The 26443-nt window shown below is 40.7% G+C and overlaps 1 protein-coding gene across 7 annotated transcripts in view; it reads right to left on the reverse strand.

Annotated features, from left to right (window-relative positions):
• The window catches only part of LOC311251930 (receptor-type tyrosine-protein phosphatase delta), a 366189-nt gene that overhangs the window by 147275 nt on the left and 192471 nt on the right, over positions 1-26443 (reverse strand). For all 7 annotated transcript variants that reach the window (XM_084344614.1, XM_084344611.1, XM_084344613.1 and 4 more), the window contains exon 9: positions 7919-7956. The gene's annotated coding sequence lies outside the window, so the exon portion shown is untranslated. The remainder of the gene's footprint in view (positions 1-7918; positions 7957-26443) is intronic.

Below are 26443 nucleotides of genomic sequence, written 5' to 3' on the forward strand. Positions count from 1 at the left end.
TGGCAAGGTGCTACCATTGGCTTCTGCGCCGAACATTTTCCAGCTAATGAATCATCATCCCAGGGGAACTGTGATTCATTCCATTCATGCTAATTTCTGGGTATTCCTTGATCCATTCCTCCGAACTCCCCTTTTTTGACTGTTGCCACATCGGGGGATACTTCCGCCATTCAAGTGAGAACAGAGAACAATTATCATTGATTCATGCACCATAAAAGCACGGCAGAGTGAGACAGACTCTTATGAAACGCGCCTTGCCAAAATCCTGTCAGAGACGGAGGTTTGATGGCTCACTCGTCCGTGGCCTCCGCATCATGTTGTCTTCACCAGCTGTTGTTTGACAGAAAGGGATTCTTCCCGCAGTGTGCAAAGACACAGCTATCAACTTAAGAGGCTTGACAGCAACACACTATGGGGCCGTTTTTCTACTGTATTATAATAGGTATTACTGGTGGAGCATCTGCAAATGGTGCCACACAAAACAACAGCAACAAATTATAAAGAAAGAGAAAAGCAGAATAGAAACCTGGTGGTCTCTTTTGTCATGAGATAGCACAGTATTTCTTCATGATTTGGGACTGATATTGTAAAAAGTTGTTGTGCTGCTGTTTGTAAAATAAACCATAAAAAAATAAAAAAATTCAGCACTTTATTGTGGTTTTAAGCCATAATATTGAGTGATTGCATTGGAACCAAGACCTAAAAAAGTGCACCGACCAATACAGTCCTGGGAAGCACTGAGAGAAACTGCCTTTTATTGATCTGTCCTAATTACAGGAGTCAATAAAATTTATGGCTTCCAAGCTCGCCAGAAGCCACTTATACGGCATACTGAGTTGAGCAATCACTTCTAATGGCAAGTGATCAAATGATATACTGTTCTGCCAAACAAAAACAGTACAGAACAAATACGGAGGGGTATAAAATCCAGTCTGGAACCACATTGCCAAACAAGGCTGTCAGAGCTAAGCAGTTGTTTTTACACTCTGTCTCTGAACAGCAATTGGTGGCAAATCATGAAATAAACCACTACCTGCTATTTTGTGTGGCTTCCCCAATGTCAGCACAGTGCTCTGAATATGAAAACAACGGAAATGCGTTCAAGATCTTTTGACCAATTTTCCAATGTCCTTACAATATTCACTCAATTTTAACCATGTCAGCAAAAAGTCCAGCACCTTGCAACTGCATTCCCCATCATCATCACCACAAATCGGCACCGTTGAGATTCAAGGCAATTTGATGAATGCAGTCAAATCCACCGTCTGCCCATGTAGACAGTAAAATTCAATGTACAATACAATGCACGCTGCTGCGAGCCAAGCTCCGAACACTTAGTAGATCATCGTAATTAAAACATAAATTGGAGGTATTGAGCTGCATGCAGTCGCCAGCGCAGACTCCAGGGAAGCATTGATTCATGCATGCACTTGGAAACAATTGCCCTGATTTGCACAGAGTAAAATATAGAAGCCTTGTAAATAAAATCAATAGCAAACAAGCTGCCTAGGCTCTTCAAATAGTAGACATTGAATTACAATCAGGCAAAGAAAGCTAGAGGTATCAGCAAGCATGGTCACATGGGAGGGATGCATACAGACATTTAAGGAATGTGTCTGAGGAGAAATCTTTCAAGAATACTCAATCATTGGATGATTATTGATTGATTTTTGATGGCTCAGTGAGGTATTTGAGAGTATCTGAGGAAAAACACTGGTTTCACAAAGGTATGTCAGGTTGGTCTTTGTTCTGATCTCAGACTATCATAATAGGGGTTAGACAGTTGCACAAAAATATGTACTGCACCTTCCAAACTTAGCCAACCCCCATACACGAACAAAGTGCTTTGTGCTGTGTTTCAGCGTTAAGAAATCAACCTCACCTGCTGACAACTAACACAAAAGAGGAAAACGTGGCGCATATTTTGTCATTTATTCACAAATTTGTGGAGAAGCAATGAAAAGGGAAAGGGTTCTTTGCAGGCACAGCAACCCCATGAAAAGGCATATTTTGTCTGTTTTTTCTTCACTCCACATTGAATTTATAAATGTCCTTGTGACTGTTAAATTCTTCCACCAGAAATATGTTCTTTTGCTGGTGCGAACAGAGCTAGGCAGCGTGGAGCTTTATCTCAGTCAGCCATATTTGTTAGTTTGAAAGCAGTCCTAATTTACCCCGAAAACATAGAAAATTAGTCCTACTTTATGATGAACAAGAAAGCTCTGTGCAGCTGGTGGACTTTGATGTGTATCTGAAGTCTGAATAAGCCATAGTCAGAGTCTGTCTTCTGATTAGGGGTAATGGAAAGCACGAAGGTCTAGAGTAATAATAACACAACCCTGATGTAATCTTTATTACATGCCATATATGTTTACACTGAACAATAATATATTTTGAAACATACACACAAAATGCAGGTACTACAGAGACACGTACTGTATGTTATTATAAATTACACACCTGCTACAATGCAAGGCATTTAAGACTACCCATTTAGAGCAGTTGCTTGCTTGTGAAATTGCTTTTTTTTGCCTTGAAGATTTGTAACGGACTGAATCAACTAATTGCTGCATTCCAATACCAATACTTCTCAACTATTTAGTGTGCCAGGAAAGTATTTAGTTTGTCTTTGTGCATATAGTGTAAGTCAAATGTAGTATTCCAAAAATACCAGAATTTCCTACTGTGGCATTTTGCATTGTGCAAGATGGCATGCTTTTATGGCTATTCTACCCACAGTCCTCTGCACAGCAGAAGATATGTCATATCGACTATGCAGCCGAAAGAACACAGACAGATGACGGCTCGTCGACTTCATTCCAAATCACATACTTTTTTTGCTACAGACTGCAATGCATATATGGGCAAGCTGATCAAAGTTCAAGACGCAATGTAAGGAGTATGTCCAAAATGTCTGTATGCTGCATGCAACAGTATGTACTTTGGCAGATGCACTACGTACTAAAGTAAAACTTATGGGTGCACTGATTTATCGGCCTAACATTCCTTTAGGTCGATATTCACCTTGTTGACTGACTGTCTCGGAGAAGGATCAGTCATGTGCAGTTTGGAAGATATCCCAGTGACATTTGCTGATGTGATCTACTTGGTGAGAGCCGGAAGATGTCTTTTAAATCGTGGTGTGAAAACAACGCTTTGCTCTAATGGAGTCAGATCCCATGTTCTGCATCACAACCTCACCGGATCCCATATGTTTAACAACATACACCAGCAGCACTTGAAGCCTAAATGATGGATAGGCCTGCTGCCGGAGCTGGAGATGGAGATGAGACACACGTAAGCGAGAGAGCTGGCCAAGTAGAAAGGCATCAAAGCAACCTGATTGTTTCTTTTATATTTTATAGCTTTAACCACTTTTACATTTACTTTTAATTGCATTAATGTGTGTTTGACAAAAATAAAGTTTTTATTGGGCTAAGTACTGTAAAACTCTCCTTGTGAAGTAGGTATTGTGGAGCGGGACATAAAAGCTTTTTAAGCATTTATTTAAAAGGAGCCTGTTTTCATGGGAAAGAAGGTTATATTAAAGGTTGTTTTATAAAATTCTATTATTGAATTTACATTCACAGCTACACTAAGTATATGACTTTGGAACACAGCCTGTGTTGTGTTTTTTTTTCTCCAAACTTATTATTTCAGCTACTTCACCTTGGATAGAAGTGGTGCAAACGGTAGGGTCAGGAGGGTTACCTGAGGAATAATCCAACCAAGCAAACCCGTTCAAATCTTGCTATTCGGTGACTTAACTTGAAGTTCAAGGTTCACTTCCAAACGCATTTCAGAGTATTCTTATATTTTCTTTGTGAAACTAAAATAGCGTGACAAAAGAACAGAAGCAGAAGGGTTGCTATCTGCAGAGGTGCCCATGTGCTATGGCTGAAGGAATATTCCCTAAGATTGCTCTGGGCACACACCTGAACCCGTGCTCCACTTTATAAATTTACATTTTGAAATTAGTTGTGGATTTAAAGCAACAACGCAGCACTAACTACACAAACTATGAAATGAATTTTGCGGCAGAAATATTGGATAGAAATATGAATGATATACTGAAAATGGACTTTAATTCATGCCTGTGTAATCCCTGGTTTCTGGGAATGTTGCTTAGACTAATCATGCTGTGGGCAATGTCCTTCACTGCTCACATGGGAAAGCGAGGGGTCAGGAATGACGGGATAAGAGTAAAAGAGGGTGGACAGAGAAAAGAGCGGATACAGATGAGTGCAGGCATGGAGACAGCTATGGCAGGGAAAGAGGCTCCAGAGGAAGAGTGGGCTGCATGTATAGGGAAAATTGGATAGGGAAACAACAGAGGGGAGGGGAGAGGCAGTCAAGAGGAGATAGCAAGGGTAGAGAGTGGCGGGAGAATGAGAGAGGGAGATGAAGGAGAGAAGGAAAATTGGAGAAAAGCAAAGGAAGGTGGTGGAGGAAGAGCTTTTCCTCCTAGCCGCGTACTGTATCCTCAAAGCGGCTTTCATCCGCCCTCACATCAACAGCCTAGGTTGAGAAACCCATCTGCAAACTCTACACACACATAGACACAAACACACACTCGTCATGCCAAAAAGCGTCCTTTGACAGTAATCACCAGTCTACCTTTTGGCATCACACAAAACCCCTTTTTATGCATTTTGTTGCTACAGGGAGCTGCTTAAAAAGGAATATAGAAAGCCTAAAAAGGTTTCCTCTAATTATAGCCAAAATGAGCCTTGCGAGCCAGCTGAATGCTGAAGCCTTTCTAGCTTGAGAGACAATGCCAAAAAATTGATAGATTGTTTATCTTTTGAAATCAAAAGGGGCACTCACACAGGTAGCTTCTTACAGAGAGACGGAAAAGACAAACATGAGCATGTAGTGCAAACTCACATCTTGATAAAACGTCTTTCCTGTATTACTCTAATATTGTTTTATATCGAATGAAATTTTACCAGCTATATTAAGTATGCGCAGTAAAGCCTGAGCAAAGCCACATACTTACATACACACAGCCTGAATAAATGCTGGGAGCAGAGAGGAGACAAAGGAATTAAAGCGAGGCTGACTAACAGAGTATGACATGTCCAAGGCCTATCACTAATTATGCCCCCACTGCTACAAACTGTTCCCTTACGATGATCCACTGAAATGGGAGACAGGGGAAAAAGGCTGCGGCAATTACTGCTGAAGCCACCCCATAAGTGGAGTGGATGTTAGTCATAAGGAGGTGTCAAGATTTGGAGCCTATTTTTTTATTAATAAAGACACCCCACTTTAAGTGTGTTATAACTTAAAAGGTTCTGTAATGATTATCTAGTTTGTATTCTGATGGCATTAAAAAAACGTATAACCTATTGAGATTATAACAAAAAGTGATGGCATTGTTTCAGTTACTAGGGTTACATTGATCTGAAGCTCAACTCTGGGGCTGTTCAATAAATTGTTTTCTAATAAATAATAAATATCACAACTTCTGATCAACCAATATCAATTTCAGGTTTAAATAATCAACTTCCTGTTAGCCCCACCAACTTCCGTTTCAAACCACGCCCACTCAGAGTACAGATAATTCGGTTGTGTGATTGGGTACAGATGATGGTCGCTCATCTCTATTGGTTACATTTCTTCTGTGACAAAATTAAATAAGAAGAATAAGTAATCCACTCCTTTCTGACAGGAATTTTCCAAACACTTAATGTTTGATGTTAATGTTTAAAAAGTTAATGTAGCACTCTGTCGCAAATGTCGACATTACAATCCAGAAAAAAGCTGTAAATGATCACATGTTGGTGTTTATCTGGGATAGCTTGCATGCTAATCAGCTAAAGGAAATTAAGTTAATGCAAATATCCATTGAGCCAGAAGCCATGCTTTAAAGCTGCACTATGTAAACTGAAACGTTTCCTTGTTTGGATTGGAGACTACAATTAGGTTCAGCCCGGTGAGTTCAGTTTTTTCTGGAGCGAGCACTTACTTGCAGGTGATTCATAGTCATGCTGTGTTTAACTGGGAAGCTCACCAGTGGCTATTAACAGCACTAAATGTCTAAAAATAGGACGATGCTCTCTGTATGAGTTAAGCTTGTAAACTGGATGTATTTCTGTTCCTGTTTCATCTGTGCTCTGATCTTGAACTTGAAGATTGCCATATAGAATTCCCATGTTAGCGGCAAGACAGTTGTGACTTTATTTCAGAAAACTACAAGTTATGCTCATATTTACCAACCTAGGATTATAGTGATTTCTTTAAAGCAAAGGATAGCATACATGTTTACACTAATACTATCAGACAGGAGAGGCTAAAGGCCAGATAACATGCTTATCAAGGTTTACCAGAAAATTCCGTCTTTGATTGGTGGGGTGCCCTTTACATATTGTACCTTCATCATCAACGGGTATAATTATGTGGGTTTTTTTTTTTATTTACATAAAGCGAAGGTCACATTTATGGAATAAAATGAGACTACACACTATAACTGCATTACATTGTCCAACTATTGTCTAGTCTACCCATCTATTTTGGTTCCTACCTGTAATATAACATTTCTAGAAGCGAAGCTAATTACTGCCAATCTAGTTTTCCTCTCAAGGCAATTAACCAACACCTTGCAAGCAAAGCGCTACGAAGGCATTGCATAAGAGTAGCTCTCTAGCTATGTTTAAACACTAAGCATAACACTAAATAAATACATAAAAGTAATGATTATACCAGAAAAATTTTACGTTTTTGCTGCGATACAGTTGAAGTGCATAATTATGTTACTGTATATGAGTGTATGTTGTAGGTGAGTAAAGCTCTGCTTAGATTTGTTGGTAAGTGTGTGTTGCTTATGCCATGTCCTATATGTGATCTAAGTATAGCTATAGGGCCACAAATGTATATAAAACATTCATACATGGATTTAGTTTTATTGCATCCAGTTTTCACAGGTTGGTCTGACCTAGGAATAAACCCTGTTTTTAAACCATGACATTGTGCCTCGGGAGCTACACAAATAATAAAACGGTTCTGGGCCCATTAGCCAACACTTGTACAAGAAGTAGCATCTGGCTCCAAAGACTAGATAATTCAGCATGTTGCATGTAATGTATTCAGTCGATGCTCTTTGTTCATCTTTTTGTCATTTGCACGGATGAACAGTTCCCTTGTTTCAAAGACGGACCAATTTTCTGACATTTTACCAAAATATGCTCCCTTTTAATCAAATCTTCAGCTTCAGATGCCTTCTGTGATCAAGTCTAGGAATGTAATACATCATTCTCTGAGTCTTCTCTAATTGGCTCAATATCGCTACCTAAAGCCATCGAAAATTCCCTCTATATTGACCAAACCCAGCCCTAGAATCTCTGTAGGTTCATACAGAGCCAATAAGTAGCATCACAATGAGGAAATATGGGGCACTTTACTCTAAAGCAGCCCCACTTTGTGGTATACTTGGCAAACACACAACCATGCAGATCTGGTTCATTTTGCAAACAGTCTACGCACACAAACTGAAAACACCCACACAGATTTATGTTGTTACTGAATGACCCACATGTCCACTTAGATCTGTGGTGCTCCCTAGTCTTCCCACCGTGCACTATTGCATGGGTAACAGAGATGATGGGCGAGGCTGAGATGTTGCGGCATGCCATTTATCTCTGTCAGACGTGGTTGAACACAAGTTCTTATTGGCTGGGCAGGATTCGTGATTGCTAAAGCGGCACCCCCAGTCTCTGAGACCATGCTAATTAAACAGTGGGGAGAAAAGAGCAAGAGGCCTTCACTCTATATCCTCAGAGGCTCCATTCTGCTGCAACCAGCATTACCACAGTCCTGAGACCGCGCAGAAATTGAAAACCAGCTTAAAATGCCATGACCCATCTTTGTTGGTGACAATACAGTGATTCTTACATCAGATTCGATTGCAGAAGCTTACCTTTCAGCACTCAAGCAACCTTCCCAACAGTTCAAGAGCTGCAGGAAAACAAAAAAGATAAAACACGTTAGATTACAGTTGCTTCGTACGGTCATAAAAGCTGTTATGATAAGAAGTTGATGCCGTTTGTTGGAAGGAGTTCAAGAGGGGTGGTGATAGTAGTAGTTGTTGGGAAATAATTTTAATCACAGCTGCAGCGGCACAGTGATCTGCTGCCCTGAGCTGAACACACATTCAGCACTGCCGTTGCTTTTTTATAGTGTAAAGGGCAAACATTTATTACCCACTGATTACATTTGGCAGGCATATGTGTCTGACACTTAAGCCCTTGTAATTTTCCAACCCGTTACAAAACTCCCTTCTTCACCACTGATATTCAATCACTGCTTGAATGTGGTATATCTCCCATGGATTTCATTGGGAGCACAGAAAATGAGTTGTGAGAACAAAGGGGGGATCGGGAGTCGGGGGGGGGCACTGAGCAGCTTTTTAGTTTAGACTAATTAAAATGTGGGCGGCACTCAAAAGGTCAGAGATTGACCCAAAAAAGGGAAAAAGGGGGCACGTCACTGCTGATTGTGTGCATAAGGCGCTCAAGGTCTTGTAGATTAATACCAAGTTCACTTTCAAAAGGGGAATCGAGAGAGATGGGGGAGAGAATTAGTCGTGTGACTGATAAACAGCATATCTCCATGCTCTGTTCCCTTCCCCCTTTTTTTCCAGCTGGGAGATAAAATTCAGGCTTGGCAATGGTTGCCAGCGCAATTGATTCTGGCAGAGGAATATGACTGCAGAGTATGAGGGCTAAGTATCTGAATAGCTGCTGTCAAAATGCTGAAGGGGAATTTATTCCTAGTTTATATGCAAGCTATATCATGGAGTTACTGAGACTAAATGGCTACAGTTTGATGTACAGTATGCTGTCATTTTACCGGCGTATAATCACAGAGCTGTTCTAGGCATGGGCTTATGGCTGCTGTGCCTGGGTTCAATGAATGCAATGAAAGCATACAGTCTTTTGCTGGGATATGACAAATCCTTTACATTTCAAAATATCAAACAGTCTTTGAACTGTTATTGTAATTACCATGACCTTGATATTAGTCTACGTGTCAGCTTGTAACGTGTGAAAAATGACATTTTGCAAATCTAAAACATTTCTGCTTTAAAAAAATGATCTCTTTTCAAGATGATTGTACTGTGTGTATAGAAAATTGTATTACAGGAATCTAATGGGAGCAACTGAGAGAGCACAAAACACAACAGGGACTTATGACTTAGGGAAATATGTAGCCCCATTTTGTCTGATCCATCCCCCCCACTGTAAAGGTTTCTTGACCAGTGGGGTATACAGAAAAAGATTAATAGGTGCAATCCAGCAATCAGCAGGCAATAAGAGAGCTACCGCCCTATCCTACCCCCCTTCATTGATTAATGGCTAATAATTGGCCATGAATGTAGCCAATGTGGTACTATCAGAACCTCACAGGGTGAGTTGGTTGTAGATACGAACAGAAAGAAATTAATCCATTAAATCTACTGTGAGAGTTTGTGCGGATGCAGAAAATAAATTAATGAGCCTGTATGAAGCTTGACAATAAGGTTCCTTCCCTAAAAATACACATTCATTGATGCCCAAGACTGTATTCACTTTATCCTGTGAAAAATGTTATGATGGCAGACATTACTGCTTGTCTTTCTACAGCACGCTGTAAGAGAGTACACTCACCAGTACTAATTGGATAGTTTATTAAGATAATTTGCTCCTCAGTGTTCTCTCAGTACATTTCAATCTTAAAGACTCCGCAGAGAACCCCACGGAGTCAAATAGATTTAACAAGCACTGTGCAGTTTGACAACACCTTGACAGGTTCTACATTATGCCTTAAATATCCCCAAATAATGAAAGTGGCACAAGAACAACTGGGGAAATAGACGTGATGACCTTCTTAAAGCACCATCTGTTGCGCAGCACAACCACAGCAAGGCGAGATCAGCCAGTGAGGCTGAAAAAGTCGCATTACATGACACCCACAGTGCTCCACTGCACTTTAAATCACAAAACGCAGTATCTCTACTTTGCTTAATTTGAGATGCTATTGTGCCTTCACAGTGATTTCATTCAAAAGCCAGCGGAAACATGTCTTAGCCATTGTAATTATTAGAATGGTAAGATTGAATGGGGTACAAAGGCTCCTGTGAATCGCTATGAAAAGGAGAATGAGAGCACTGTCGACATTTCCATTTGTATCTGTGACAGGCAATCAAGCTAGCAAAGAAAGTGATATGATCCTGCTGTATGTAAACATAGTCTGGGAATATCAAACTATGATGAACAGTGATGATGTGCTGCCTACCTAAATAACCCTGGCGATGACAGGCCTTAGCGCTCCATTTATTCCAACGCTAATGTCACCCCCCACCCCCCTTCACCTTCCCAATTCCCCACAAACCCTCTCTCCCCATTCCCCACTGCCTTCAGTTTATACACTTCATTTTTTAGAGGTTCAAGACATTTCTTTTCCTGTACACCTTGGTGTCAGGGTCACTGTCCTTCCAGCTCAACTCACCCCTCCTCCTGCCCTTCCATCCCGTTTTTTTCCCTTTCGAAATTCTCTGTCCATTGCCCTCCTGACAGCCACCCATCAACCTGGGTGCAATTTAAAAAGCCCTTCAACAGCTGCCATTCCACAGGGCTGGCTATCAGTCCAGCTGCCAAAGCCCAGACAGGGACTCTGCTTCAGCAAGCAACTTTGAACGTCAGGTTGGTTCCCCCAATTCCAAATAGACTGAAGGTGAAAGACTCTATTTCTCGCAGATTGGTTCAGCTGAAGGCAGGGTGACTGAGGTGGAGTTTCAAGGCAGCATTGCTGCTTCCTCCCTGACATGTTACAGCCAACATCTGGCATGCAGTGTTGTGGTCTGGAGAAAAATACATGACTTCATGTAGGCTGATGAATATGATTTAATAACAGCAGCATGAAGCAATGTGTTGAATTATATATGTAAACATTATGTTTCTTTGGGAGAAAATCAAAGGCTCTAGGGAGAGTAATATAAGGGAGTGTTATTTGTGGTTCTGCGGAGGTTTATCACTCGCTTCTGTGTCTGTGTTTGAGCCAAAGCAGTGTGTGTGCCTGCCTGCATGCGAACATTGCATACATTGCTTGTCTTAATGCGCATGTTGCCTGAAACAATCAAGTGAAAACAGCTCCGGCTTGAGGCTGGCCAGCCTGCTGCTGTGCACTTCTCTCCACCATATGTCTTTGTCAAAAATATTTGCTGTGTGCCGAATGAGGGATGAAATCAATCCAAGTGCTATTTTCCCAGTTGCTCCTTCTTGAAGGCTGCAAAATTGTACTGATACTTGCCAGATCAGCCCACATTGTCAAATGTAACAACTGGCCACCAGTGACATTCGCAGACAGACCATCTGGTCTCCAGCGTCCAATAGTCGTTTAGGGAAAGAATGGAATGGCTGAAGCTTTTCTACTGTCTCAATTAGCAACTGGGTGAGATGGATGTGAGACGTGCTGTGGTGTCATGGAGCAATCAAAGGCTCGTGCCATGTGCCAGTTGGAAAATTAGTTGAGGTGGTCCACAGGCAGTATTGGACCAAAAACTTTCAATAAGGATGACTGAACAGATGTACTTGCTTGCCTTTTATTTTCTGTGGTTTCACCCACTCAGCTGGACTTCTGGTTCACTCTATCTACACTGCCTGAAGATAAAATCCAGAGCACAGTCAGGTTGTGTCAAGACACTCGATAACACAAAATATGGTATAATAATAAACTTTGTTAGAGATATATTTGGTGTTGAGCTTTTTAAAATGCTATAAACTGTATGTTTCTCACATCTGCTTCATATTTTAATAGTGGTCTGATGCAAATATTTAACACTTTTCCAAGTAGCTGCTGCAGATGCTGGTCTATTTAGCAAAAGGCCAATTCAGCTGAATCGTCTAAGTGCTGCATATAGCTGAAGGAGTGAAGCTATTTTCAACTGCTGCTTCTGGACCGGCTACAGCTATTGTGTTGGCGACTCTAACTGTCCGCCAAAGCTTTTAGTCCATTGTGTAGCGGCATCAATTTTGCCAATAGCCATAAGACCACATGAACAAAAGCTCCAGTTGGCTGGGTCACACTGTGATGTACCTGGGGTGATATACGCACATTTTACATGGACTGGTGAGGGTAACTGTTTGGTCCATTAGCATCAGAGATAGCTGTAGCTTCCAAGCTGAAAAATTGCCCCAAGCGAGCTGGTATTATGGGGAGGCATCTTCCCTGATCCCATTCAGCAAAGAAAGTTAATGGAGTTGAAGTGGGTCGTCTAGAGTTAAATTGAATCTGCTGCCAATGGAAAGGCTTTGATGTAGCAAAGATTAAGCAATTGTTGTAATTTTTATGTGCATGCACAGGGTACCATCAGCCTCAGAGAGCCATCACGTCTTGGTCCATCATTGGCTGCTTCACTCTGCTGGTAACAACATGCAGTGAAATACAGCAGCAACTGTTGAGCATGTTAGGTATCGGGAATGTGTTAAGTCTTGAACCAGACAAAAATCTACGAATGTCAATATGACATAACAACAGGCCACACCATCTGAATTATAATCAAGGAAACACATTTTGTTTGCCCAGTTTGTTGGTAAGATTAACGCAGTCACCAGCAAATTGCACTCTAAAGAAAGATCGATTAATCTCTTTATTTTCTCCGTTAATCGATGAGTTGTTTGGTCTGTATAATGTCAAAAAATGTCGCAGTGTTTCCCAAAGCCCAGGATGAGATCCTCAAATGTATTATTTTGTTCATGGCTCAGATATAAAACTACTTAATGTCATAGAGGCATAAAAAACACCCCAGTCACCATAATAATATACTAATAATTTCTGCAAACTACAGATATTTTCCATTTTTAATTTTTTTTATAAGTGTACCAAATTCACATTTCTACCATGCGTGTCATATTATGTTCGCAAACAGCGTATATGAGCTTACATCCATGTTAGCAGGTGTAGAGGATGGTGGTGGTGTTGTAAAGCTAAGCGAGAAGGCTGCCAAGCCGGAGACCACTGTTTAAGGTGGCCTCTTAACATTTGTAAGGGTGAAACCACTGGATGTTCAGGAGATGTCGGGGCATTTTACACCGGTGTTTGTGGCGACCAAGCCACGTGATTTTAATGAGACGTCAGGCCATTTACAGTTGTGTCTGTGGCAACAAAACCAGGTAATTTAAGCCCATATTTTCCCAACATACCAGGGTTTTTTGAGTAAGGTCATGTATGTCAGATTTTTTCCCCCCAAACTTGTCTCTAAAGCTCTCACGGCTTCTCTGTATCCAACAAGCATAGGAGAAGTCATGGATCTCTGGTGGGGGATATATCAGTTAATGGTAGAAGTGTCCTTCCCATGCCCTTCTGTAATAGCCAAGCATCATTAGTGAGAGGGTTAAGAGAGGGCCCAGTCATCCATATGTTTCAATAATTACCTTGCACTTCTGTCGAGGTACATACAGAAAGACTGAGCTCACATCGCAGTGCTGCAGACAAAATGAATGATGAGGATAAGGTGTCTAAATGAATCTCTTTTCCAATCATGTCTCCTTTTCTTGTTGCTTTTTGGTAAGAACATTTAAAGCGGCTGAAGGTGAAAGGTACAAATGTTCAGGTTTTATCACATGAAAGACGCTGCGGGTCATGCCTCAGCCCTGGTGTCAGAGGCAGCAGTCACTGCACTGTGAGTGACACATTATTTCCCTGTAACTACCACCACTCCCATCCTAACTCCCCTCAAATCACAGCCCCCAATCTATTTTCTGCCTGGCTAGTCTTATGAAACTGCATATATTCTGTCAGATTACTCCCACCATATTCCCACACTGTGTAGTTGTCGGGTGTTTGAGGAGCAGATTTGGAAATGCGGACCAAAACAACACAGAATGTGTGAGCTTAATCAGAGACAGGCTGCACCTCGGAGATTTAACGGCGGACCTTTGGGCCTGAAAAATTTAATTCATGGTTTTCTGATGCTGTCATGTGGTGAATATATTTGGGATTCTGTGTAAGGTCTTAGTGGCACATTATCACATCTGTATCATATTATTATGATAATGTATACAGTAGGTTTTCAAATGCCAGCAGATGTCTTTACAGTTATATAATAGGAATGTACAACCTCGGTTCAGGATAAATGAATGCATTTTAAGTAGATATTCGATAAGGCTCACTATTCACTCAGCTAAAAATATGCTTCATTTTGAAAGGCAAACCATCGTTCAGGGAAAACAAAGAGCAAATTAAAACAACCTTTAGTTCAATATTTTACTTGAATAGGGCAAAAGGTTGTAATATACCATTAATATGATCCTACTGAGATAAAATATTTTCTGTCACTAACTTGTAAAAGAAGAAAATGATTTTGCAAAAGTTCATGGACTATATAACCATCTACAAAAAAAAAGATGACGGTTAAAATTTAATTTGCTGGGAAATTACCTTCATGTCTCTATTCATTCCGAGTCTAAGCTGTTGTTGTGCATAAAAATGGCTGCATGAGAAAAATTAGCTAATAAAGGCGCATGAAGACAATGGCGTATTAGTGCAACAAATCAGAACTAACAGGGGAAAAGCCATTTTTCTGTGCATCCAAGGGGAAATCACCTAGCATCAGGCCATCAATATGTTTGACCCATGTTAACATGAGACAAATGTTTACAAGTAGATTGCTTTTGCCACTGAAGAGCAGCAAAACAAACTGTAAATACAACACTCATTACACATGCATGACATTATTTATTATTATTGTTATTATTATTATTTCTTTCTGTTGTCATTGTCAGCCATAACTATAATGTTTAAAGATAATATTTAAACATGGTGGTCTGACCTATTTTTTTTCAGTCTGTGGCCCAACAGGTAAATTAGATCTGCAACCTAATGTTAGTGAATGTGTTGTTATTCATGAGATACGAAGCATCAAACGTGCAGTTGAGATAAATTAGATGAACGCACTGAAATGATATCATTAAAAAAAAAGAAAATTAAATGGACTGTAAGTATGTGAGATAGGACTTTTCTATATGGACGCCATTGTAAAGAAATATTGATCGGTTCTACAGTGTGAAAACAAATTCAAATAATTGAATCCATAGTTATACCTGAAAGTGTAATATCACATAACTAGAAAGGCTGCAGCTGCTCTAGAGAACAAATAGGCCATTGGCTTTGGCAGCATTACATTTTTTTTAATCTTACACTGAAATAAGCTTTACATTCCAGTAATGCTGACAATTCTGGACCTTTTATACAAAGACCACTGGAGCATAAAAGGCAAAATGGCAAATGCATCGGTTCACAAAGTCTGTATTGTACTCATTGTCTATGGAGCAGCTACAGTGTTTTGCAGCCAGATGACTAAACTGTGTTTGGCCACTGCAGTAACATGTGATTCCTTCAACACAGTGGTATTGAAATGGATTGCATTAGCTTAATGGTCATTCAATAATGCGAATTTAAATGAGATTCCCTGCTGCTCTGACTAATGCTGATTGATGCATTCGCTTTCTCTGAGCCGATGACCATTCAGGCAATTTATAGTTGTGTTTTCAATTGAAGCTTCATTCAAAATCAAAAAGGAATGCAGATGACAAAGTTTGAGCACACAGGGAATATTGTTTTTATTGTTTTGTACAGCACTACTTACTAAGCTAGGGGAAATAAATCAATTAAATTGGAATTCAAAGTGTGCTGAGTTCTATCACTTAGATCTTTTTGATATTGTTATCCAATTATTCATCTGCCAAGGATTTGGTGTCAAACTTGTTAAAATGCCGGAGTTTACTCTCAAACGCATCCAATTAATTTCTCCCTCACTTGAACAAAGTAAAATAGTTTGCAAAATGCCATCCTTTAACACTCTGAAAGCCAATTTTGCATGTATTTACTACACTGCAATGACTTCTTGCTCTCCTGATCTTGCACTGAAAAATAATGTTATTGGTTATCATCGTCATCGTACTCCAAATGTGAACAATATTTGCTGTGCCACTCCGTAACTTTCAAATAAGATATGGAATGAACGCCAAGTACACGGAATGCATCTGTTCACTCATGTTGTTGTGCTCATATCTGCCTTTACTCTAAATGCAGTACACAACCTGTTTCTTGATGCATTCATTCAATCCCCGTCCTATCTACTCTCCCATGAATGAAAACAGCCCACCACAAAAGAAGTTGCTAAGCCATTTGGATCAAGAATCTCCCCAGGCAAATCAGCAATTAGAGCCTAAGCTGCCTTGTAAAATCAATTAGGAGTTGTAGTAGTATGTGTTACAGGTACAACACTGGCTGGCACCTCTCTAAATGGACCAAGAAGAGTGGTTTAATTCTGCCATGCAAGAGTTTATAATCTGCAGCACTTGGTTACAGAATTTCTCTAAAAATCTTCCTCTCTTGTAAGGAGTGGCTTCATATTGTTGGTTTGAATTGCTACAAAACTTTGAAAAAGTTTTGATAGCAAAGTGGCTAAAGTACAACAGTAACACTGGCTCAAATTTATTCGTGTAGTATCCTTTTCATGCCACTGTAGCAAATCATCAACTTGTGGCAACATATTGTACAGAGAGAATGCCATTGTGTCTCATTTGACAGAACCATAGCCTTGTAGTATAGTCCACTTTCTGGAGTTGAGATTTTTTCCTTGGGTGTTTTTATGGAAGTGTAAATGTGAGTATTTATTTGTGGCAGCTCTATGATAGTAACAACCTGTCCAGTTCCCTTGAATTGTGGCCCGAATTTCAGTCAAGCTTCCCAAAGTACCCCCTTTTAAATTGATACTGTATGGTGAACTCATTAGCAAATCATTGTCTATTGGAACATACAACAGCTACGGAGCAACATTTGCATTAATTTGGAGCCGTGCTTCTGGTTACATGTTGCATGTAAGTCCAAATTTTGCATCCTCTTTTAGCTCAGTTTTTGATTCCACCAACCACTTAAATTCTCTACTTTGTTCACTAGCTGCTTGCTGCCTTTGTCTGTCTGCCTTTTGGTGCTGGGCAGTTAGCATTTAATGATATAACTATACCTTTTTTTTGCCAAAAAACAGCTGGCCACCATGAGAAACAACACTATAAGAGCGGAGAGAGGGAACCAAAACAGTGTAGTTGAAGGCTGTAAAATCAAAGCAATTACCTAAAAGAAGCTATGAAGCTTTATAGAGCTGAGGGGAACTGCAGAGTCAGTAAGAGCATCCCCTTTTACATTACACATAATCATTTGATCCATTGACATTGAATGCAGCTTTAAGCTTTTGAGATCACTCAGCATAGGCAAAAGGTTTTGCCATGGAATATGATTTTGCTTTGTAAGCATGCAGGTCTGAAACTGTCAGAACGAGCCATTTATTTCCCAATGAAAGCTGCTCCTACAACTTTCACTGTGATAATTAATGAGATCGACATTTTCAATTATCTGTTTCCTGCCTTTACTCGGCTGTTCGAGTGCACAGCAAAAGAACAGCTGTTAGCTTCGACGGGGTAGGAAGACGGGTGATAGAGAACAAAGAGGGCAGCATCTGCCTCTTTGAAAGATGGCGTGTTATTTTTCATCAATATCTTTGTGTGGCATACCACCACCGGAGCAGATTTCCTCCAGGTGTGTCTAATATAGTTGGACACGAAGGTATGTACCATATTGGTAAAGTGATGCAAACAGACATGTGGTTTGTTTAATGTTGCATACTGGAAGTGAACAGTTGGTACAGAGGCCTCTGCCACAGAAATAATGTGGCTGTGTGATGCTGTTCAATTCCCCTTTCCTTAGAAATTCTGCCGTATACAAACACGAGTGTAGCACTACTTTCTGTATAACTTCACAGTACTCTCCCCGGGGTATGTGACAGATGTTAAATTCTTCCTCAATGTACTACACAAGCAGCTTTCCTGACATCCCTGTAGTAACTGTTGGCAAATGCGGCCATTCACAATAGCTTTTCAGAGTTGTTTAATGTCTAGCAAAGATTTTTCAGTGACAAAATGGGTCATGTAAAGGCATGGGGGCCTTTTTTTGCTTTCACCAAGGTCAGTAGGTCTCTGTTGGCTTATGGCCTATTCAGCTGGGAGCTGCAATTAGCCTGTGAAACCATGTATCATACTGGGTTAGTCACCAGCTTCAATAGCCCACTAGTACTATGCATCACCTTCGCTTTGCACCATGCAGAGTATTTGGAAGGCCACAGTCAGCCCACAGGGGAATCTTTAGTTCATATGTAAATATGAGAAATGGATGCAGATTTCACCTTGCCTGTGTGGATCGAGAGCGTAGTAGCTTGGGAATGACAAACAAGGGTCATACAGCCCAGCCACTGCAAATGCCTTTGGTTACTGTTGTTGTTGTGATCCTGCATGATAATTGGGGAACAGAAAACGGTGGCCGGTGCAGATACCTGCCATGCAAAGAAATTTAAATAAACAGCAAAAATAGGCGTGGAATGACGACCATGTGCTGTTTACTCAAAATAAATGTAAATAGAATTAGGCAGCACATTTTTGTGCATGCCTGTCTTGCTTATTGTGTCCTGATGCAGTTATTCATGTGCTCCTATAAAAGCGCGGCCTCATTTTCATGTGGTTTTGCATTTGTATAGTTTTTGTGAGAGAAGGCATACCCTGCTGCGGTGAAATAGTTTCACGCTGAGATCAGTGGAGCGCATGTAGTTCAGTGAATGCTGTTGTACATTCTCACTTTTGCACATCACAGGAGATGCAACAGCTCATTCTTCCTCACTGGGCCAGAGCAAGTCAAAGATGCAAATGCGGGCATTCAAGCATGGAACCCCTGACCTCAGTAGGCAAAGTCTGAAATTATAGAACAGCCAGCACTTTCCTTTCTCCTAAAAGAACGTGAAATATGCATTGGTTCATTTATTTTTTTATTTTTACCGGGGGAAAAAAACACCCACAGGGCTGTTTTTTTTTTTATCATCCTGCTTGTAAGAGCAAAGGAAAAATGATCAGAAACATCACAGAGAGTGACAGATTTATTCTGAATTCCTATGCTGGCGTTTCAGACAAGATCATATCTGGTTAGCTGAAGTCAGGGGATTTTTGCAGTCAGGTCAAACCGCAGTAGTTACTCCTGGAAGAAAACGAATAACAAATCAGATTCTAACTGTAACATTGGTATACAGGTGTGCACACAAAGTCACACGTCGTGGCAGGCAGCAGAGGTTCCACTCCATGTTTGAGTGTTTGTGGGAAATGTGAAAAATGTATGGCTGGAAAATTCTGCGTGACAAGCAATACAATGACACACTTTTTTTTTTTGACTGCACTGCTCTTCTGCCTCCATGTCAGTGTATGCTGTTGTCTATGGCAATTACTAGAGGCATCACTGTGCACTTTGTGAATAATGGAAGTACTCGGTTTGTATTTTCTGAGCCTTCCAGCATGGTAGGAGGTGGAGTACATACAGTAGAACACAAATCATCCTAAACAGGCAATATAAACAATGATTTGATTTTTATATATATGAATTTGCCTGAATATCACCACTGTGAGAGCAACCCCGCAGGAAATTTGCTCTGCACAAATCGGATTTGGCTGCAAAAGCGAAGAGCAAGAAAAATGCTCCATCAGCTCTCATAAGCATTTCAAAACAGTCAATAGTGTTGAGGAACCAATGTGTCGCACAGCTGGGCCTGATATTCAGCGGTCCTTGTGTTGGGTGCTTCTGGGGTAAGGGGAAAAAAAAAAAAAGAATGGGGCTGAGCTTGCGCGGTCCGAGCAGCAAGCCACCCATGTGGAACGTGCCGAAAAATAATTAGCACAATAACGTGGTGAAAAAGGAAATGCAACTTGAGGAAATCAACTGTTAAGGAACATCTGAGGCCGCAACAAGCTGTGCCTGAGCATATGCTCCTCCGGTGTTTTCAACAATGCTCATTCTTCAGTCCCTGCAGGAAAAAAGCCTCTATTTATAGTCGTCCGACTTTTAATGGTTCCTCATGATGGACTGCGGCTTTGCTGCTTTCAGTCTGGAAGCAAACTTCCAAGGTAGCACTTTATATATATTTAAGTTATGAAGTATAGTACATTAAGTTAACCGTACATTTATCTTTTTTTTTTTTTTTTTGCATCAAAAGGAAAAAGCAAACATAAGGTTGCATCTGTAAAATCATTTGATGTTATCAACTCAATTAAAACCTGGAAACCTTTCGTAGACAAATTGCACTTAATTGGAAACACAAATGTACCCACAAACACGACCATAAGTCTTTGGTTTTAAAATAACCTCACTCAGGAAATTAAAAAAAACCAAAAACTTTAAAGGTCTGTTTTACACATAAACCCGTCTCGACAGAATTCCACTTACTGAACACTTTTTAGAACATCTGATCAGGGAAAATCCAGCTCCTCCATGCTGCTCCCTACTGTACCACATAACAGCGTAAGATTGAACATAACTCTGGTTTTATATATCCTTTAGTCACATACGCTTTGCTATATGAAGTGGCAAGACTGCTGCCTTACTTATCTAGTGTTAACATCACAATTGAACCGACCAAGCTGAATCGTCAAGATAAAGCGCCGCTGTCTTGGCCAGGTGTGAAGTGCTGTGCAGTTTACAGGACAGCACTGTCATAGCTGTGATATACTTTAATCTATCACCCCAGTAAAGTTCATTCAATGGTGTTTGGAAGACAGTATGTTGGCCACCACCTCATATAATCAAGAGTCCATAACAGTGAATTGTAATTATCTGTACCTATACAGTCCTCCCACTCAGTCTATTCTGCTGGGGCTTACTGCAGCAGCTCGTCTGAATAGGGGGTATTTATACATGAAATTAAGGTGTAATTAAAATCGGTCTGGTGCTAAAGGGGCTGAAGGTGATTATGCTCATTTGCATAGTACACTGATTTCTTTTTTAATGCTGCCTTCAGAATCACGACTGGTTCTAACACATTTTAGACATCCATCATTTTAAATATTTCAAACAAAACTCAAACTCTGGGATGATTAGAAAAAGTGTTTATGAGTGATAACATTTTTGCATGCTTAATGTATCTCCGGGGTGAGGCGAGATGATTGACATGCCACCGATGTTAGTTAGTGAAACAGATTAAAATTCTGAATGCGCAGCTTTTTATTCTTCTTATTTAAGGCGTCTGGCAGATGTTTTTGTCTTGAGTGAATCACTGCCATATTGTTCTCTATAGAAAATATAAGCAGTGAAACAAGATTCTGGTGAAAATCCGATGAGGAATCACTGAAACTGGACCTCCAAAAAAAATAAACATTAGCATTCAGCTCATTTTTCACAGGCATAACATTTTCTAATTTGCTCCATCGGGCTTGTTTTGAAGCAAATGGGGGACTATTATATGGGCTGAAGACCAAGGAGAAACTCATTACTTCTCACATTATCACCGCAAATGCGAGGAGAAAAAACTAAGCTCTGTCGCTTCAGCACGGTCGCAGGCTAAAGCCTCGGCGTCTCGTCCAGGTTGTAAATGGACCCCTCTCGGCTGATGCGTCCTAAGCCATCCCTGATATTTGGTGAAGGGATGTCATGACTGCTCCAGCTGTCACAGGCACAGCTGTTCACTTTCCCCTTGAGTGAGCAGAGCTGCCTTCGCCCCGCGGCTTGATGGCGTGTGTATGTATGGGCAAGAGTGTGTCCAAGCGCAAGCATGCACGGATACTGACAAGGTGCACTAGCAACACAGCTTATTCCAGGATACGGCGATACAAACAATGGTGCACAAGTAAATTGGGAGCCGCTAGCAAGAAGACTACAAGTTTCCCATCTGTAAAGCAAATGTATCCACTGGTTATTGTTGTCAGGGGAGACATTTAGTATGGAGTGATCGACACATGTTCACTGTCGATGAGAGTGTTGATGAGTCTGCTTGTCCAAAGAGGCTCAAGAGAACCTGAGGAAAAAGTGCAGCTGATGTATGCACTGCTACATGATTGATGCGTCCCCCCCTTTGGCCTGGGCAAGCATTTACTTTATCACAACACTCTTCACACCATGACTGTGTACCTCTTGAGGTCTAGGTGTCCAAAGTGCTAAAAGGGCCATATTGATTGCATACTGAAACAGTCAGTTATGATGAATGGACACTCACTAAATCAAATTCGGAGATTAATCGGCCAGCGGCGGTGTCATTAGGGCTTTGTTGATGGGTGAATTAATATGGTGATTAAATGAGAGGTTGCTACTATGTCACCGTGTCAGCTCTGACAAGCTGACCCCGGATCGGCCGGCAATGGAGTAAAAGACACTTAATCATCTTGCACCTATAAAGTGTCTTTGACCTTTGGCATTTACATTTATCATCTAGGGGTTGTCTTTATACTTGTACCACAGAATAGTCCATCTTTCACATGAATAGAAACAGCTTGCATTGGCTTGGCAATTCTTGGTTTTAATTTGAATGGGGAAAAAAGGAATCCCTGCATAAACCGAGGCAAGAACACGGCCATTGTGTTACGTCCAACACAGCAGAATGTGAAAAGACTATGAACTGTTTTCTGCATCTATATTGGTAGAGCTAATAAAAGTATTCTTGGCTGGCAGGAAAATGCAAATGCTGACAAAATCAATGCACCCCGCTGCCAAATCCACAGACACTAGCGAGCAGATTTGGCTCATTTCGCAAACAGGCAATACATATACACAAGCACATGTATACGCACACTCTCACACAGAGACAAATCTGTGATACACTGTGTCCCTATGACCCTCATGCTCCATATGGTCAAGAAGAGGGCAGAGAAAATAAGCACACGGCTCTGTGGGTGACTGCAGCTTGGCAGCCAGCGAGGCCCAGAGGTCTGTGGTGTTGAAGCAACATAGCGATGGTTGGTACAAACCTCTTTTCCGTACCAATGCTCCTGTCCTGCTTTATATACCGTAGTCTAGTGTATGAACTTGGTGGTTGTGTGGGAAAAAAATGTGTTTTTTTCCCTTTTTTGGCTGAAAATCAGCTCTTAACTGAACCACATTCACACCATCATAAAAGCAGCAAAACAAACAAAACATACATAAATCATGTCTATATACAATATGTTGCTATAAGCACTGGCCTCCCACTGGGCACCACATTGAGTGCAAAATGATAGGCAATGATTGAATTGCAAATGTTTTACAAATTGCCTCAGGATAGAACTAGAAGGACACGCAGAGAGCGCAGACATCCACCAAGGCCAATAGTCCACTTTTTATTCAATCTGTAAGCCCAACCATTATGTGTGTGGATATATTTTCAAAATTATTAGAATTACTTCGAAATAAAGTATTGCCAAGCTGAAGTCTTATCATCTCAGCAAGGTTAAAATATTTTTCCTTATTTATTTTTTTAATTAAATTTGGATGCTTGTAAGAGTGGAAGAAGATGCATGGTATGCGTGTGTACACCTTAGTTTGACACAAAAACATTTTACTGTTGTGGTGATTTCTGTCCCTGGGTGCTCCATAATGACTGCTTTCTCTATGAAGTTTGAGCAAGTGCGTGTATCAGCTACCTTAGATGATGGCTGGCTCCTGTTAGAGTTGGGCAATGTGATAAAATAACCCAACAACCAGTGTTTATGATTGATATATTTTCTGAGGTGTGTGTGCATTAAAATAAATTTAAACTCAACAGAAACAAAATAAAACTCACTTAAACCATCAACCATCCAACTATCACCAACTCTGGTTTGGTTTGGTCGAAATAAATTCTTAATTCACAGAGTTAGACGTGTTTCCTTTCTGGCTCTACACGTTTTTATTTACCACTTTGGCTCGCTGAGACTTGGTCTGTTTCTAAACAGCCACTGAGGCCAAATGCCCTATCTCACAAAGTGAAAAAATAATTTGTGTATCCACCCTGTGATTCAGATCCAGTCCAAAATTTAATGGATTCTTCCTTGACCCATTACAATCTGGCCATAGCCCTACTGAAAACAGAGAAACTTCACCAAAAACATAACCTCCTTGGCGGAGATAATTATAAAGTGCACACTTAATGGTTTGACTCACCCAAATTACATATTTTCTCACTAACCTCTCATGAGCCATGCAGATAATTTTAACAGATAACAGGTGTGAATGCACCTCTCTGTAAGATTTCTGCTGCCACACCAATATGATGAATTTGGGTTGTTGTGCTCATAGCATTGAAAATTGATCTCTTTTCTTACTGTTTTCATTGGAGCTACTTTCTAACAAATAAATAGCTGCAATGAAAACTGTGAAAATATGTTTTTGGCTTTAAGTCCCTGAATACTCCTCATGTTATCAGACATGTGTTCAGTAAGGACATACTGTACAAGCCATGAACAAAATCACGGCTGTTTTCTCTTACTGCTACTACCACCACTCCTGCTAGAGAGAAGAATTGCATGACAAATTGCGTGTGTGCCATATTAATATAGCTCCTGTAGCACATGGGATTCAGTCTCCTAGCTCACCTAAGTTGCACTGATGCACTAGAGCAACGATTGTGTGAATATTCAAACTGAGACTAATTAAACCATTACCATCACATCCAAGGCAATATGAAAGGCTGCCACTTTACTTGTGAATAACTAAATAGTTGACTGAATGAATAAATATCCATTCAAAGCAAACTCAGTCGGTGTCAGACAGCTGATATTCTCCCTATGTTCACTCCTCTTGTCTTTTCCATGGGGATGATAATGGGTGATCGGGTTGTAGGGGCTTTTCGGTTTCTCTCAGTGTAGCTTTAAGCACTCTCTGTCCATTATCAATGTGGAAAAATATGTGCCAATCCCTCCTTTGTCGAAATGCATGCAGCCGGTAGCAAAAGCTTTTATGTCTTTATGTCATTTGTGCCAATGACAGTGCCCCAGAAACATTTTACAGAGTTACTGTTCAGTTTTGCTAGTGGAGACTGTACAGTGCACTTATCGCAAACTACTTAAGTAGATGGGGGCCAGCCCCGACAAAAAGATCATCACACACAAAATAGGAGCACTGGGTGACCTCTAGATGTTTTGATGTGTGAAATAACGTTATTGTGATACAATATTCATCGAGCGTGATTGGCCATTCACATGTGGCCATATCTTCCAAATGGCTCCCTAATTTGAGTGGACAGGTCCACCATTGGGTCACCCGCCAGTCTAGTCCTGCATTTGACCAGGAATAAAGCTGAAATCAATTTCCCCTGGTCTCTCTGTGGGGCCCTTTTCGAATGGCCTTGTGTTTGTGCCTTAGGGAGCACTTACTCCACTTCTGCTGACCTCTTTGTCCTTTCCCCTATGAGCATATCGCCCCCATTGAAATGATAACTGCTTTTCAATCTGTGGTCAAAACAACTGGGCACACTTTTCACAACCCCAATGGCTTTCAAAGCACTTAACCACAGTTACCAGAGAATGAATTTTAGGCGGTTATCAATACAGGTCCGGGCATATGGATTGTCAGAAATCAACCTAAATGCTGCCTGAGGTACATTTCATGTGACCTCTTTGCTGGTTGTCCGCCCATGTCTTTTTTTAATGCTGATTAACAAAGTAGATGGAGTTATAGCACACCACAGACAGCTGCACTTATCATTTCACCCATATCTGTGCATGCAACATAATCATTTCTGGCTGCGTTTTCGGTGTCCACTGAAGGTCTTTTAACATCTTTCAAAATAAGGCTATGGTCACATCCAGAAGAACAGTTATTATAGTATCTCCTGATGGCTTGAATGTTTTTAGCAGTTTACAAAGTTGAGCTTAGTATGTAACATAGAAGGAACAAATGGAAACAAATACAATCATTCTCAAACTTTGTGTCATATGCGATTGTAATTCAATTACTGTACCACCAAGGAGGCCTGGAATCTGTTGCAGAATGGCTCGTTCCAACTCACTGCTTTGGGTAATGGTGTTTTCTTTGCTCGGGAAATGAAATATAATATCATTAAATAGAGATATGCAGAATGAAGTGTCGACAGATTCATCTTGGGTGCCTGCTCAATCTGTTTGTGGGTGCTGAGTGGCTCCCCAATGACAGATCCAGCTTATCATTGAAACATCTCGCTCATGGAAATCTGGGGATTTGGCTCATTCCACATTTTAGAGATTTATGGTTGTCAATATGTTGAGGTAGGAACAAAGACAGGCAATTAAGGAGAGATCCTGAAGAACGCTGAGTAGTCTATTACTAAGGATTTGTTGTTAAGAACTCTTATCTATGAATAGCAATCAGGCAACAAACCATTCCTGTATGCCAAGTGCACGCGGGTCACAAATTTGCACCTGTACATGACAAAATCAGCCTTGGACACGGCTATCAGCTGAGAATGAAACCATTGACTAGAGACGGCATGGATTCTCAGTGTTTGCACTAACCCCAAAGATAATATTTGCAGTGGTACCACTGCTTTTAGTTCCAGATAGTGGTTAAGAGGGGCTTGGGAGGGGAAAGAATGAAGAGGAGAGGCAATAAAGAAAAGCTTTGATGTTGTCATGCATGATTGTGCGGAGGCATCCTCAGGCCTGTGTCGAGTGTG

Source organism: Pagrus pagrus (genome assembly GCF_965226575.1).
Source record: "Pagrus pagrus genome assembly, chromosome: 22".
NCBI classification, from domain to species: Eukaryota; Metazoa; Chordata; class Actinopteri; order Spariformes; family Sparidae; genus Pagrus; species Pagrus pagrus.